Source organism: Vidua chalybeata, chromosome 3 (assembly GCF_026979565.1).
Source record: "Vidua chalybeata isolate OUT-0048 chromosome 3, bVidCha1 merged haplotype, whole genome shotgun sequence".
In the NCBI taxonomy this organism is placed as follows: Eukaryota; Metazoa; Chordata; class Aves; order Passeriformes; family Viduidae; genus Vidua; species Vidua chalybeata.
The window spans coordinates 46,814,170-46,829,386 of record NC_071532.1 but is presented as its reverse complement, the minus strand read 5'-3'; the positions used below and the strand labels follow the sequence as shown (position 1 = coordinate 46,829,386).

At 42.5% G+C, this 15,217-nt stretch overlaps 1 protein-coding gene and 1 long non-coding RNA gene across 2 annotated transcripts in view; one reads left to right on the top strand and one right to left on the bottom strand.

Annotated features, from left to right (window-relative positions):
- Positions 1 to 11,580: 11,580 nt before the first annotated feature.
- LOC128786207 (uncharacterized) lies at positions 11,581 to 13,599 on the bottom strand. Its single transcript, XR_008430209.1, has 3 exons — positions 13,481 to 13,599; positions 12,694 to 12,742; positions 11,581 to 11,666 (listed from the first exon to the last, which is right to left on the bottom strand). It is a non-coding gene; the product is annotated as an uncharacterized LOC128786207 (long non-coding RNA).
- A 262-nt stretch (positions 13,600 to 13,861) lies between these two features.
- The window catches only part of TAB2 (TGF-beta activated kinase 1 (MAP3K7) binding protein 2), a 59,912-nt gene continuing 58,556 nt past the window's right edge, over positions 13,862 to 15,217 (top strand). Inside the window, exon 1 of the mRNA XM_053938834.1 lies at positions 13,862 to 14,193. The gene's annotated coding sequence lies outside the window, so the exon portion shown is untranslated. The remainder of the gene's footprint in view (positions 14,194 to 15,217) is intronic.

Sequence of the window (15,217 nt, the reverse complement as noted above, 5' to 3'; positions counted from 1 at the left end):
ATTTTGTTTCCATGTATTGGAAACTAAAGGAATTCTAGTAATAGTTGTAATTTTTTTCTAGTAGAAGGGAGAAATGTTACATTGAGAGTATCATGGAAGAGAAAAAGTGTTCATGTAATGGAACAGTTATGTAATTTGAAATAATGCAGTGGTGCATTTGACCTACTTCCCTGCTTTTGCTGATGTTGAGGTTAGGGGTTTCTGTGTTTTCAGGTTGTTTTGTGTTGTATGCATGACAAAAACCAATAGCTCCATGCTCCCAGTGTGCTTACATTCAGACTAGGTTTTCTTCATGCATTCCAAAGAATCCATTTTGCAGCAGGGGGAAGGACCCAGCCTTTGCCCAGGTTAATTCTGCTGCTGTTCGTGGTTTTGGGGAGGTTTTTCTACATGTAGATCGGTCTTTAACAAAACAGTTTGTTGCTGTGCTGTCCTATGTACTTGCCTTTTCTAATATCTCCAAGTTAGGTGCACTTGACAGCTACTTTTCTTACCACAGGAATAAGTAAATAATTTAAATGTAGGCATCTTCCTACAGAGTTAAAATATAGGAATTACAATCCTCAATAAATTACTTTATTAACAGCATTTCAGGCACTACACCTGACAGAAACATCTTGCTTACTTCTAATCTGTTTTTAGCATAAAGAGACAAAAATGCCCCCTTTACCTTGTCAGGGAAGGAATTATAAACAGTACTTGCTTTAGATCACATGCAAGTAACTGCTGTGCACTGTGCAATGTGATTAAAAGACACATGGTACAGCTTTCAGTATCTGTTGATCACTCTTAAGACAGGTATCTTTAAGGCACCTGTTGCCACCATAATCCAGGTACTGTGTGTTGAGTAGAGACATGAAAGAACTCTGCTCATAAAATTATCTTGATTAATGAGGGCTTTATTTTGAGATGGGCTGCAGAGCCAGCTGTGATTGTAGCTGTGCACCACAAACTGCTGCTTGGTACTTCCTGCAGCTTTGTGTTCCTGCCTCATCTTCTGCACAGGTTGTCATAAGGCAGATGCAAGAGTTCCTGGAATAGCATTGCAGCCAGGATGATGCTCTGAACAGTTTTGCCCAGTAACGCCTGGAGTAAAGCCATGAACACAAGATCTCACTAAAGTCTATGCTAGTCAGCTCCACAAGGGCAAGGACTAAGAGCCTTCAGATTTAGATTTGAAATGCTCTCCTACCTAGCACTTAACCAGGAATTAGTGCTCACAGCACTGCTGACTTTTGTGGAGTTTGTAAAGTTTATTATTTGTTTAAAACACACGGTAATGAGGCCTCTTAATATGCATAACTAGTTTCTCAAACAAGGTGGGATTTTTAACTACTGATATTTCCCTTTAAGTACCAAGCTTAAAAGTTGTATGAACTTAATACGTGGCCAGGTAACCAGAACAGAAGGCATCTCTGCTAGCTACATTACAGTGACACTGGAGCTCTGCTCAGCAAGATGTTTAAAGAGTGTATTTGAACACGGTGATTATCTGATCTGCATATTTAGAGGCAGGGCACTGGATTATCTGAAGAAGACGGAAACTGATATTGCAGTTTTAGATACTGCAACTCTATTTCAATAGCTATTTTCAGCCTAATTTCAGTGCCTAGAAGTCGTGCCACCACAATACTGCTAAAAGTACTTTCCAATGTGATACACGCATTTTTTCTTAAAGATTTTATCAAATTATTGCTGTTTCAAAATGATCTACTTTTTAATGTTTCTCTAGGAATTGTTACAAATCCATACGAATAAAAGGCACTGTTTCTCACTGTTCTTGATCTGAGAGAGAGAGCTGCAATACAAAACACCTTACAGGAAACATAGGTGTGCTATCTGCAAGCCAACTCCTTTATTGCAATGCATGGCATTTTAATGCTGCACACTATTATTTTATTGCATCATTGACGATTGCATGTTCTTTCATTTCAACAAAAAATTATATACTGTGCTACAATTTTTTCTCTTCCCTTTTACAACATTTCTATTGGATTCCACTCTGAAATTATACCAGGTATTTTTTTTCATCACTACATTGCTTCAGGGTGACTGCATATATATAATTTTCTTTCATAATTTATCATACCTCAAAGAAACAGAGAGAACTTGTAATTAAATTGCCCAGTTACACAGCCATCTGGTCTATGTAATTCTTTTTTTGAAGCTGCATTATCTAAACTGTGGTTATGAGAAAGGCTGTAGATTAAATTAGATTAAATCACAACTCAAAATTAATGATTTATACATTCTTAAACTAAAAATTGGATAAATTAAATTAATGTTTTATCACAGGTGAACAATCAAAAGGCAGCCCATTCTTTAGGACATTTTGACTTACCTATTTTAAAACTCACCTCTTGTACAGTGCATGTGTTACTTGTTCTTTATACAGGTACCTTATGAGTCTCAGCTGCAGCATTGTAACACAATCTCTTAACTGTTTTCCACACCTGTTTTTATTTTGTTGTGATCCTCCTTTTTTTTTTTTTTTCAGGGTTAGGGTATAATCAAAATAATAACTAAAACCTACTTTCTTTTCTGCGTTTTTTATTTTATTTTGGAGTGTCTTCTCTCCTATATAAGCTGATGCATAAAAGCTAGTTTAGATATAAACCTACTGATTTTTAAAATCCCTAAGTTTCTATGAGTAGAAATCATACTTGAAACACACTAATTACTTGAATATTTATTGCCTCAAAAACACACTGGTTCTTTGACAATTTAATACATGCATTGCTTTTGTAGACCTTCCTTATTCAGAACAAAAATTTCTGCATAATACTGTAGCAAGATTTCTGGATAGAAATGCTATGCCTAAAAATTAAACTGAGACTTTCTAAATGAGAAACATAGTCTGTTTATGCTGTTGGGCATCAAGTATTTATAAACAAGCTGAAAAATTACTTATAAAAAGTTACTAACAGTGGTTTAAATCTTCTCTTTTTCTTTTTTTTTCTGAGGATGATGGTCTCACTAAAATAATTATTTAGTGACAATTATTTTAATCAATAACAGTTCAATGCTTGTACAAATTTCAGATTACTACTAGGTATTGGATTTTGATAGGAAATTGAACCAGATAAGACCTCTATGGTTCATTGCACATAGTTCTATTATGCTGCAACAATACATGTTTATTACATTTAATTACATTTTTAAACTAGTTTGCACTCACCATTACTGTTGGAAGACCATTTCTGAACTTAATTTCTGTGATTAGAAATTTATTTTTACTTTACTGCAGAGAGCTGCCTACTACTGGGACTAATTCTGACAAAGATTAACTGAAATGAGTAGGAGTTTTGCTTGGAGAAGGGCTGATGATTAAACTTTAAAATATGTAATGCATTAGGAAGCTCCCAAACTGAGATATCAATTGGTGGGAGTTTTTATGGTTCCATTACTACAGCTCTTTTAAACACACAATGCTGAGTTAACTGTTGGTGAACCTGAACTGTCATTCCAGCCATGTTGTACCTTAGCCTGCTCCTCACGGCTGGTTTATTTTGCAGGTCAGCACATCTTAGCTTGGCTGCCCAACTTGACTAAGCTCCAGCATTGCTGCTGTTGCCAATAAATGAAACTTTCTTTTCTCCCACACTCTCAGTCAATGTGTAGCTGAGTGCTAAGGCTCCTGTGCAGTCCTGTCTCAACACAAAACCTGCGCAACTCCAATTTGCGTTTTGGTCTCCTGCCCATCAGTAGCAGATGCCAGCCATACAGCGGAATTGAGACGTGACTCTCATGTGTCATTATTCCCCATGGTATTATGGATTGCACAGTGCTTAACGTCCAGCTGAACAGCTGGCACGGGGGTTTGCTAGAAGTGTGTCATTTTTAAAACTATTAAAAACTTTAACCTGATTAATGGTATCTGTATATAACACTGCAGAAATCAACACAGGACCTCAGAAGAGTTGGTGAAGAGGTGAATTTTGAAGAAAAAGCAACATCTGACATAAGTGGTAGGAAGAATGGATTTTTTTTTTTTTAACAAACTCTACTAATTAGAGTCCCATAACTGTCTGTAAGGATTACTGGAGAAAACATTCCTTTGGAGTTATTTTTCTTACCATCTGTGATCTTCTAAGTTTCATTACTGTTCAATTTCATTACCGTTTAATGTTTGTTTGTTCTGTAGGGCATTGGGACCATGACCAATTCTTCACTGAGCAGTGGGCCTTGTGAATAAGACATGAAAAGAGGATTGCAGATCCTGAGTGGTAAAATCCAGTCAGATCAGGAATTTATTAGCACTGGAGTGATGAAACCTGCTTTTCATGTGTCTCAAGGCTGGTGTTTCCAGTGGATTCCCTCATGTGTCGTAAGGGTGAGATAAGATCCATCTTCATTCTTCCCTTTTGTAAGGATACTACTTTCAGCCCAGACTCTTCTTTTCTGAAAAAGTTCCAATCTAGAAACATGTCTATCTGAAACTGTTCAATGGGCTCTGGGGCTGTAGCTGGCAATGCAGAATGAGCACAAACACCTGCAGGCTGTGCACTCAGCAACCTTGCACCTTTGGAAGACTGGCTATAAGGACAGAGCTACTAAAGATCAGTAAAGGGCCTAATTTGAAAACAAATTATGATATCTTCTGAATGGAGGTTTTTCCCTTTGAAAAGGCAGAAAATACAGTGCACACGCATTGCTTGGTGATTCAGGTGTGAAGCAATGTTAAAGGAGTAGATGACACTTATTGTGGAAGTCTAACACATTTTCTGCGCAAGAATATTAGTGAGAGGTCTGCTGGTACAGCTCCACTGCTGCTGGGAAGTGCCTAAGTGTTAATGCAGAGTCCTGCTGTGACTGCTGGTGCCTCAGTATACAGAATCACAAAATCACAGAGTGGGTCAGGTTGGAAGGGACCACAGAGGGTCATTTGGTCAAACCTCCCTGTTCAAGCAAAGTCATCCTAGAGCACATGGCACTGGATTGTGTCTAGACATTTCTTGAATACCACCAGGAGGGAGACTTCACAACCTCTCAGGGCAAGCTGTTTCAGTGGTTGGTCACCTGCATAGTATAGATGTTCTTCCTCATGTTCAGGTGAAACTTCCCACACACTTCTGCAAATAAAACTGGTGAAGGATTTGGAGCACAAGTCCAATGAGGAGCAGCAGTTGTTTAGTCTGGAGAAAGGGAGGTTTACCACACTTAACAACTACCTTGAATGAGGCTGTAGATAGGTGGGAGATTGATCCATTCTCCCTGCTAACAAGTGATAGCATAAGAGGAAATGGCTTCAATTGCACCAGTGGAAGTTTAAATTGGATATTAGGAAAGATTTCTTCAGTGAAAGTGTGGTCAAGGATTTGAACAGGCTGCTCATGGAAGTGACAGAATCACTGTCCCTTGAAATTCAAAAGAATGTGTAGATCTGCTGCTTAAGGACAAGGTTTAATGCTGGATTTGCGAATGATAGTTAACAATTGGACTCAGTTATCCAAGAGGTCTTTTCCAACCTGTACAATTCTATGATCCTTGCTCTTAGGGATGCACTGTTCTTGAGCTTGGAGGAAGTAGTGCTTGAATATTGACTAGCCATGTTCCCCGCAGGGCCAGTTCCCATGGGATTCTTCCAAGAAGGTCGCTGAAAGTTAGCTCTCCTGAACTGCAGGGTTGCATTCTTACTTGCTGCCCTTACCTCCACCATACAAGATACTGAATCTCATGGTGGCTGTACCCAAGGCTGCCCCCAGCCCTCACATCTGCAACAAAGCCTTCCTTGTTTGTTAATACATGGTCGAACAGCTCACCATTACTCGTTTTTTCCTCCACCACCTGTGTCAGAAAGTTGTGGCCAACAATTTCCAGAAACCTCCTGGACTGTTTGTGCTTTGCCATGTTGTTCCTCCAGCAGATGTCAGGGTGGTTGAAGTCCCCCACAAGAACCAATCCTCTGTGACTGCTTCCAGCTGTCTGTAAAAGGCCTCACCTACTTCCTCCTCGTGATCAGATGGCCTGCAGCAAACACCACACAGTCCCACCCTTACTAGTCTTCTTTTTAAACTCCGCCTATAAACTCCTGACTTGCTCATCATCCACCTAAGACAGAGCTCGATTCAATCCAAGTGTTGCCTTGTCACATAGAGGGCAACTCCAGCTCTGCCCCTCCCAGGTCTGGATTTCCTGAAGGGTGTGTGGTCCTTCACGCAAGATAGAGCAGCTCTGAACAACGACAGATAGCCCTGTGCTTTAAATGCCAAAGAAGCAAATAGCTACACTAGAATTCATACTTTGCCCCACTGTGTTGTTAACGACAGAAAGGTTTTGCTGGAAAAAATTAAAATTAGCATGGACACAGTCTGGTAGAATTGTATTCCTTCTAGTTTTGAGAATGATGTAAGTTCTCTTTAAAGGATAGACCTACAACATAAAATATTCAGAGAGGTTCTTAGCATAAAAAATAAATACACACCAGTGCACAATGCATACAAGAGAATTAGTTAGCTGACATTTATAGTATGTAGGCAATTAATTACATGAACTTGAATGAGACAATTCAGGTGCATGTGTGTAATGAAACTGTGTTTAAAAAGCTTGGCCTCCTGTCGGTCCTCTTCTCCAGGGAATGCAATGGTATAACCGGAACAGCCAAGCTGTTACTAAACAGTGGGGAAATTGCTTTTGAAACTTGTGCTTGCAAAAAATGTTTTTCCTTGATGTGCAAATCAATTTGCTTTTGAGGGTACAAGGATGCAAAAAAATGTTTTTCTTCAAATGAAAGTTTTTTAAAAAGTGATTCTGTAGCAGGTTAATTAGTTTGCTATCTAAAATGTTTTGTTTCACACCTGATTTCTTTTCTAAATGTATAAATACCAGCTAGTGTTTTAAAGCTTCTGTAACTGTGAATGGCTCTGCTGTCCCTCACTGCAAGCTACATTTTTATTACTTCTTCCCAAGAAATTTATTTTGCTGACATAGGCCCTAATCCAGTAAAGTGTTAAAACATATGCTTAATTTTAAGCGAGTTGAATAAAGCCAACAAAACTTTCCTATGCCTAAATCTAAGTACAAATTTGTGTTTGGCTTAGCTGGGGTTATAGTTTCTGGGTTATGGTCTAGAGGGCTTTGTGTGTTTTGCAGAATGGATGCCCTCCTGAAGGAAGAACAGATTTTTGTGGAGTTTTAAGGTATTTTGTAATTTATCAGAAGATCTTGAGATGAAAAAAGTGCTAACAAGTGAACACTAAAATTTTTGGAGATGAATGCACTCCTTTAAATATGTATGTCATGCATCTCCTAACAAACTTCCCACAATTTCATCTTCCTCCACTACGTGACAATGTAGTAACTGAAAACAGGTGCAGTGGTAGCTGATTGTTTTCATAAATTATTACTGTCTTTTCTGTATTGGTTTTCCTAGTTGTATTAAGAATTTTATCTTGGAAAAGAGGCGATCTTTCTTCATGCTAGTGAGCTGATGATTTGGAAGTTTAGTATTTCTTAATATTTTATTATGTGATACTGAAACACTTGTAATTATGGATGCACACAGTGATCTTTTCCCATAGAAAGGGTGAAACCACAGGAGATTATGACTGAAATGCAGCTCAATTTGGAACTCAAAAGTCACAGAAGTATAACAGGAACTTGAGGATTCTGATGCAGTAGCTAGGGGAAAACTGGTTACATAGAGAAATGTATTCCCACAATTTTCACTTCTGCTGGCAATCTCAGACAGACTTAGGACACAGTGGACCTGGAATAAGCTGCCTTCTCCTTACAAGGGCTTGCATAAGACCCAGAAGGAAACAAACCGTACAGTGTGTACATAAGCTCACATGATTAATTGTTTTGTTACACCAGTGAGTTTTCCACTCAAAAGGGGGACCCAGTACCCTCTTCTTCAAAATTGACTTTGTCAATACCTATCAACATCACAAAGCTCTGAGCTGTCTTTTTTTTTTTTCATGTGGGATGGCTTAAAGGCTTGGTGTGTTTCATTTGTACCATGCAAGTTGTCAAGTACTGCAGCTGAAGAGAAGAAAGAATGCAGAGAATTTGTGCTAAGCTTTAATTTTCCTTAATAGCAGGCACAGGATTTGTTCAGAGAGTTTTATTATTGGGTGATAAGTTAAGGTAATTACAGCGGTGGGGCAGAAGGCCAGAAGAAGATGGAGAAATCTAATACCATGAAACATTTAGGCTTAGAGAGTACTTTGGGTTATTTTTTTTAAATATACTAGCAACCTAGAAACAGCCTCCTTCACACTGAGGGAAATTTAAACATAATATAATTATTGCACCTTGTGTGTTAACATATACAGTAAGATTAAGTATCTTGCAGTTTTCACTCTCACTTCTCACATTTACAAAATTTATAAAGGGAAGGGATTTGGCTGAAGTCACTGAGACAGAAGAGGTTAAAATCAGTAGCTAGAGAAAGAAAGAGCTGTAAGACATTCTGCAAGGGTTTTTACTATGTAAACATTCATGCCTGATTTGTATCTGGAACAGGCAAGTCATTTGTTTGGACTTCAAGGTAGGTTTCCTGTCTCAACTCAGCAAGTTATACCTGTCCAGAAACACTTAAACCCATTATTTGTCTCAGGTTTCAACACAGCATAAAGTCTGAGCAAGTGATTGAAAGGTATTTGAATAAAGATGGACTTCAGCAAGAGACTAAAGGTGTCTTGCTGATCAGGACCCTAGAGACATGTAGGAACTCTATACCAGTATTACATCAATCTTAAGAAAATTGGAATAAATTTTTATCATTACTTTCTACTTCATTTCCCACAAAGCATAGGAAACAGTGGATTTGTGAAGAAACATAATCAGCATTTTTCCTGAAGTATTTTGAAGCCTCAAATGATGCTGGCTTTTTATATTTTATGTAACTGAATTATCATTAAATGTTTTAATAAAAAAGGTTCACGGTAGCATTAAGTAATACTAAATTTGTCTCTGTAGTAGCTACTGATTCAACTGTGTGACATATGAGCATATGAGCTTTTATTCACACATTTTTAATTTTCTTATTCAGAGCACTGAAAGATACATCAAGGATGCACTTTTCCCTAATTACTCAAAAGATTGATTTAATACAACCATCTTTCCCACTTTTTAAAACAACTATTGAAAAAAATAATTCAGAATTGCTTTGAGTAGACAAAGATATTTTTCTTCAAGTGTAAACATTTTCCTATGATGCTCATGATCAATATAAACAAGTGTGGGTTTTCTAATGCATTAAAAGAAGTCTTACCAAGTCTCAAATCATGCTATTTCTGTATGTCATTTTAATACATAGGCTACAATAATGCTCCACTGTAACACAGGTCCGTATACTTCTACAACTGAAAAGCCTGGGTAGGCTGGCTGTCCTCAAAATCTCAATGGATTTTCCTTCAGCGAAGGCCTTATCCAAATCTTGTGAAGCTGCTAGAACTCATGAACCACTAAGGCACCTCTTAATCACATCCTTATCGCAAATGTCATGTTTGCGCTCCACTCCCAAACAGATGAGCTGTTAGGAAGTGAAAAGGCTGGTGCTATCTTGAAGAAAGGACGGCAACAACCTGGAAAAGAAGGGAGTCTCAACAGTAATAACAGTAGCTGTTTGTGTTCTGCAGATTGCAAAGAAAAACATCAGGGCACAACAGCTTTTTGTAACTGCACGCAGCTGGTAACTTCCACATGGAATGGGAGAAGTACAGTGCCTGAAATTTCTTGTGAAATAAGGTGAATTTCTGTATTTCCTTGTCATGTTATTAAGTCAAATTCTAATTGTTTTGTAGGAGAAGCTGTGGTTGCTTCCTCAGGCTAGGAGCTTGCAAGGACTGTCCTTGGCCAATGAATGCTACTTCTGTTTTTGTCACCCCTCCAATAGGAGGCCTGACAGACCTCCTATCTAGAAGAACAAAAAATATATTGCCAGTTGAATGTTCAATGGAAAAGTGTCTTTAAAGCTGCCAGTGCTACCTTCTTTTGCTGTGGAAGATGACTTTTAAACTCGATTTTGGAAATAATTATTACAGCAGTGGGGCAGAAGGCCAGAAGAAGATGGAGAAATCTAATACCATGAAACATTTAGGTTTAGAGAGTACTTTGGTGTGGGAGGGGTCCCCGCTCTCCCTTGGGAGGCAGCCTCGGTATAGAGAAATTGTCAATAACCTGTTGCTCCCCTCCCCAGTTGAAGCTGCCCGTCAAAGGTTAACACACTCCCCGGTTCTAGAAAGTTCCTCTGTTCTGTTAATCCCATTGGACCCTGTTAGAATGCCACTCCTCTCCTGTATCCCGATTGGTTCATTGTATGTCACCCCATCCCGTCTCCTCCCCTCTACCCGTTACCCATTGGTTGATTTGTACCCTAGCCACTCCTATCCCTCTGCCCTTATATTCTCGGTCCCGCCTTTGTTCTGGGCTGCTGGACGTAGTTTTCCCTCTGAGAGTGTTGCTGTTCCTTGCCTTCTCCTCCCGCTCCTTCTTTCTCCTCAATAAACCTCTCGGATCCTACTGCTCGGGAGACGTCTCGTCTTTATCTGGTGGAGCTATCCGGGTTTCATCTACCCCTCCCTGCGGACCGGTCAGCCGAGGATCACTCCCCGGACTGGCTGGGAACCCAGGGAGCCCCCGGAGCTGAACTTTTACTACACTTTGGGTTATTTTTTTTAAATATACTAGCCACCTAGAAACAGCCTCCTTCACACTGAGGGAAATTTAAACATAATATAATTATTGCACCTTGTGTGTTAACATATACAGTAAGATTAAGTATCTTGCAGTTTTCACTCTCACTTCTCACATTTACAAAATTATAAAGGGAAGGGATTTGGCTGAAGGGATTTTGCCAGTTGTGGATTTTAACTGGATTCCTCCTCTTACATTTTCTAAAGAGCATTCTCAGGAAATTTCAGGAAAATCAGACTTGTCAGTAGTAATTGATGAAATGGACTGTACTTTGTAGAAATAGCTTTTCTGTACAATATGTTTAGAATAATTCCCCAAACCTATTCAAAATTTCATTTTCTAGCAGGGAAAAATATAAACAGTCTGATGAAGGTTTAAAAAACAAGAACTCATACCTTCTCTGGCAAAAAAGGGGGGTACTCTCTAAAATCTTAAGGGAAAGAAATAAGGCCTGTGCCTCACTGGTGACAGATGGTAAGTTATACACAGAATGTACTATTAGATAGATCTGCCTAGTTCTTGTTTCAGATACACAGGAAAACAGTCAATTTCTGAATCTCACTACAAAAACCTGATTTCCTAAATAATTGTTCTTTGATTTTGGAAAGGTGCTAAAAACTGATTCAAAATTAGCTGCTACAGGAGAAGAGCTACTTAGCAATGGGCTCAGACATAGATGTGGTGTGGGGAGCCTGGAAAAAGGGGGGAGGGACTGTGCAGCTCACTCACATGATCCCAGTGCTTAAGCATTGCAGTAAATTCTGCTGATAGCACAGTGAGAAGTGGTCTCACTTTCCTGAGGTAAATCCCTGTTTTAGCAACTGTACGCAAGAGGGTAAAATATTTAACTTGGTATTAAATTTAGCAAAATAAACTGAGTTTCTTGCACACAAAACATATTAATGTAAGTTTATTGTCCTATCTGTCTAAAAGGTCAGGAATGGCTTAACAAAGTTTGAAACATTTGTGCTGGAAGAGCTGAAGAGCAGGGTGCTTGAGCAATGACCAGGCAGACCACAAATTGTCTACAGCACAGGTAGAAAAAGAGAAAGGTTTGATTAATGTACTTGAACACCTGGAGTGGGGCAACCCCCAGTGCAGCTGTGACCTGATATTCCCACTGCATCTTCTTTCAGGGTGCCCCATTACCCATTTTTGTAATGGACTGTAATAATTTCTGTCTGTTTGGGGAAATACTATTTTGTTTACAACAAACAAATCTCAGTGACTCTCAACCCTGTATAAGCTTGACACAAGACAGGCTGAGTAATAAGGTCTGGACACGGGCATTTCATGCTCCATGCTGCTGATGTACAAAAGAACTGCAGACTTCTCTGTTGCAGCTTATGAAAGCAACTGATTCTTACCGGAATGTACATACATACCCCCCCCCCCCTCAATTTCCAACTTTTGTGAGGGAAAAAAGCTGCCTTCCTCTTCACCTTTTTTTCTATTTTTTTCCCCATCACAGCATAACAACTCACTATTAGACTCCTTGGTATTTTCTCTCTCCCTGCCTACTCCAAGCAGTCAGTCCTTGCAGCTGCTTCCCTCAGGATCCTGACAGCTTTAACTAAATGTAGTTGAGAGGGATTTTTTCACTTGTTAATGCTTTCATTTGGAAAATGCATTTCCAATAATTTCTGCAAACATCCATTGTTTCAATGGCAGGGTTGTCTTTATTTCTTGTAACAGAACACTTAGCCTAGATTGTCATGAGTAATTTAGTTCCTGCCTACAGCATGCTAGATTTTTTATTAGTTTTGTTCATTCAATGTTGCAACTGTTAATTGGCCAGTCTAACAGCTGAGGTCTTGCAAAGAAAGTGCAGCTCTCTCTTGTCATACCTCTGAAATGGATAGTGCAAGGGATAGTTTTAAGGTTTGAGATGATTACGGCCTGGGCCTTTTGTAGTGCCTTTCACACACTGGCACATGCTGGAAATCACTGGTGCCTCTGGGAGTTAAAGTGGTGGAGAAAACCTTTCTCTCTATTGATTCCAGCCCAGTCCCACTGTATGGGAAAAGCTGAAAGCTTCAGCACATCCCTTACCTTGCCAGGTCCCATTCTAGGTTGCAGGGTTGCAGGCAATTTCCTTCTGCTGTAGACGATAAAGATTACATTAAAATTATTTCTGTGTCTGACTGTACTTTTCAGAGTAAGATGACACAAGGATGGATGGATGGATGGATGGATGGATGGATGGATGGATGGATGGATGGATGGATGGATAATTGTTAGACAACATGGGCAGCACCTGCTCACTGCAGGAAGGAAGGAGGATTCAAGAGATGCAGGAAGAAAGCAAGTATAGGAAGAATAAGGAGTAGATAGTGTAAGGTATCACAACCCTGAAACTCAACTGATTTACTGGATGATTTTACAATATCATTAGAAAGTTGTCTTTTCATTGAAGCTGAAACTTCCCAAAATACAGAAATATAAAGACCTACTTGGACTCCCCACTAAAATTAAGGATGCCTATTGAGGACTGGGCCAGGATGTTGGTGGAGCTGACAGGGGAAGAGGGATTCACCAGCATATCGGGCCATGTTTGCCTGGCGACATTTTTGGGAGATGATTAGTCAGAGCTCGACCTCAGAGGGATGATGGAAATCACGTACTCTGAGTAATGTGGACTAAGCGCTCCTATTTCTGATAGAAAGCATCTGGCAATTCCCTCGAAATAACCATTTTGGCTATAAACTGGGGGGGCGGGGGGAGGGAGGGCTGAGTTAATATTAATTTTCTTAGGTTGTTTTTTTTTTCCCCTTGCGGATGCTGCCCTTCCTTCCCCAGCCCATTCAGACTCTGCTTGCTTTCCAGGCGGGCAGCCCACCTACGCGCCACCGCCGCCTTCCCCTCTCCCTCCTCTGCCGCCGGGCCAGGTGGAGCGGTGGCGGCAGGGCAGGAAGGAACGCTGTGAGTTCCCGCGCATCCCGGCGTCCCGCAGCTGTCCCGCCGTGCCCCGGCAGCGCTGAGGCGGCGGCCCCGCTCCCGCTCGCGCCCCGCCCCGCGGGCGGAGCCGGCGGAGGCACGGCCCGCGCGCTCCCCCCCGCCCGCCCCGGCGCCCATTGGCGCGCGGCGCATCCCCGTTAGCGCTCGCGGCGCGGTCTCGCGATGCTGGGGCGGCCGCCGCCATATTGTCACTCTATTTTGATTCGGAGCGCAGAGAGCGCGGGGGGAGGGGGCCGGGAGCGGCGCGCGGCCCCAGCGGCGGCTCCGGCTGAGCGGGAGCGGCGCCGCCACAGCCACAGCCACCGCACGCACACCCTCACACACCCCCACCCCACCGCGCCCCGCCCGCCGCCGCGGCAGCACGGACCCCCCTGCCCTCCTTCCTCCTACTCCTCCTTCCTCCGCCTCCTTCCCCCGCGGAGCGGAACGGCGGCGGCGGGAGGCTGCGGAGAGGGTCGGGTCGGCGGGGTCCCCCCTGCCGGGCGGAGGCGGCGGCGGCGCTGGTGTCGGTAGTGGCGGCCGCTGCTGCCGTGGTTGTGGGGGAGGCGGCGGCGGCGGAGGAGGAGGAGGAGGAGGAGGAGAAGCGGCAGCAGGGTAAGGCTGACCCCGCCGAGGCGGGCCTGGTGGCGACTCCCCGGGCCAGTTTCCTGGTCCCATCCCGGGGAGCTGCAGGGAGAGGCGCGGGGGGCCCGGGGCTCCCGCGGCCGCTCAGCGCCCCCCGGGCTGCGCTAGGGTGAGGAAGACAGGGAAGGCCTGTGCGCGGGGAGGGAGCAGCCCCGGCACCCTGCTCGTGCCGGCTTGCTGGGGCGGGGAGGGAGAGAAGGGATGGGAAACCTCCGCGCAGCGGGGCGTTCAGGGAGAGATGGAAACCTATTTTCCTTCGCGAGTCGCTGGAGCTTCCCGACGCGGGAGGGATCGGGGGGCTGCGGCTGCCCGGGGAGGGGCGGGAGCTGCCAGCGGGCTCGCCTGGTTGCTGGAGGGAGAGGGGAGAGAGAGAGAGGGGCTGGCCCGGTGCCTGGCAGGTGACAGGTGTGAGTGCGAGACTCCGCCATTTGAGGATGAGTACCCGAGTGTCTTGAGGTGTAAGTTTTTAGTGTCCCGTGCCTTTGCGGGGGCTGGCTGGGCTCGATTCCATATATAGTATATTTGGGACGTTGGTTTCCATTATTCGAGTCAATTTAGTTGTCGAGTAGAAATTCTTGAAATGGCTCTGATAAGAGGGGTTTTTCAGAGAGGAGATGCATAGTGTTTCTCATTTTCTTCCCTTTTTCTGTTTTGTCCCTCTGAGGGAAGTGGGAACGCTCTGCGGAGGTGTGTAATACTCTGTCTCATTCATTGGAAGGCTCGTATGAAAAGTCTGAATGCTCAGTCCTGTTAGATGTAGGCAAGGCCTTCAGGGCAGAAACCTGGTGTTCTTTGTGCTGTGCCTGGTGACTCGGCAGGGCCTGGTTTGTTCCCAGGACCTGTGGGTGTTTCTGTATTAATGATGGTAATCACATACATAAAAAAGGAATTCCAAAGGGATGCTTCTTAGCAAGGAGTGGGTTTCAGGTGTGGTTTTCTAGTCATAAGTTTAGGATATCTGATACAGACTTGATAAAGCAGTTTCTGAAGTTCA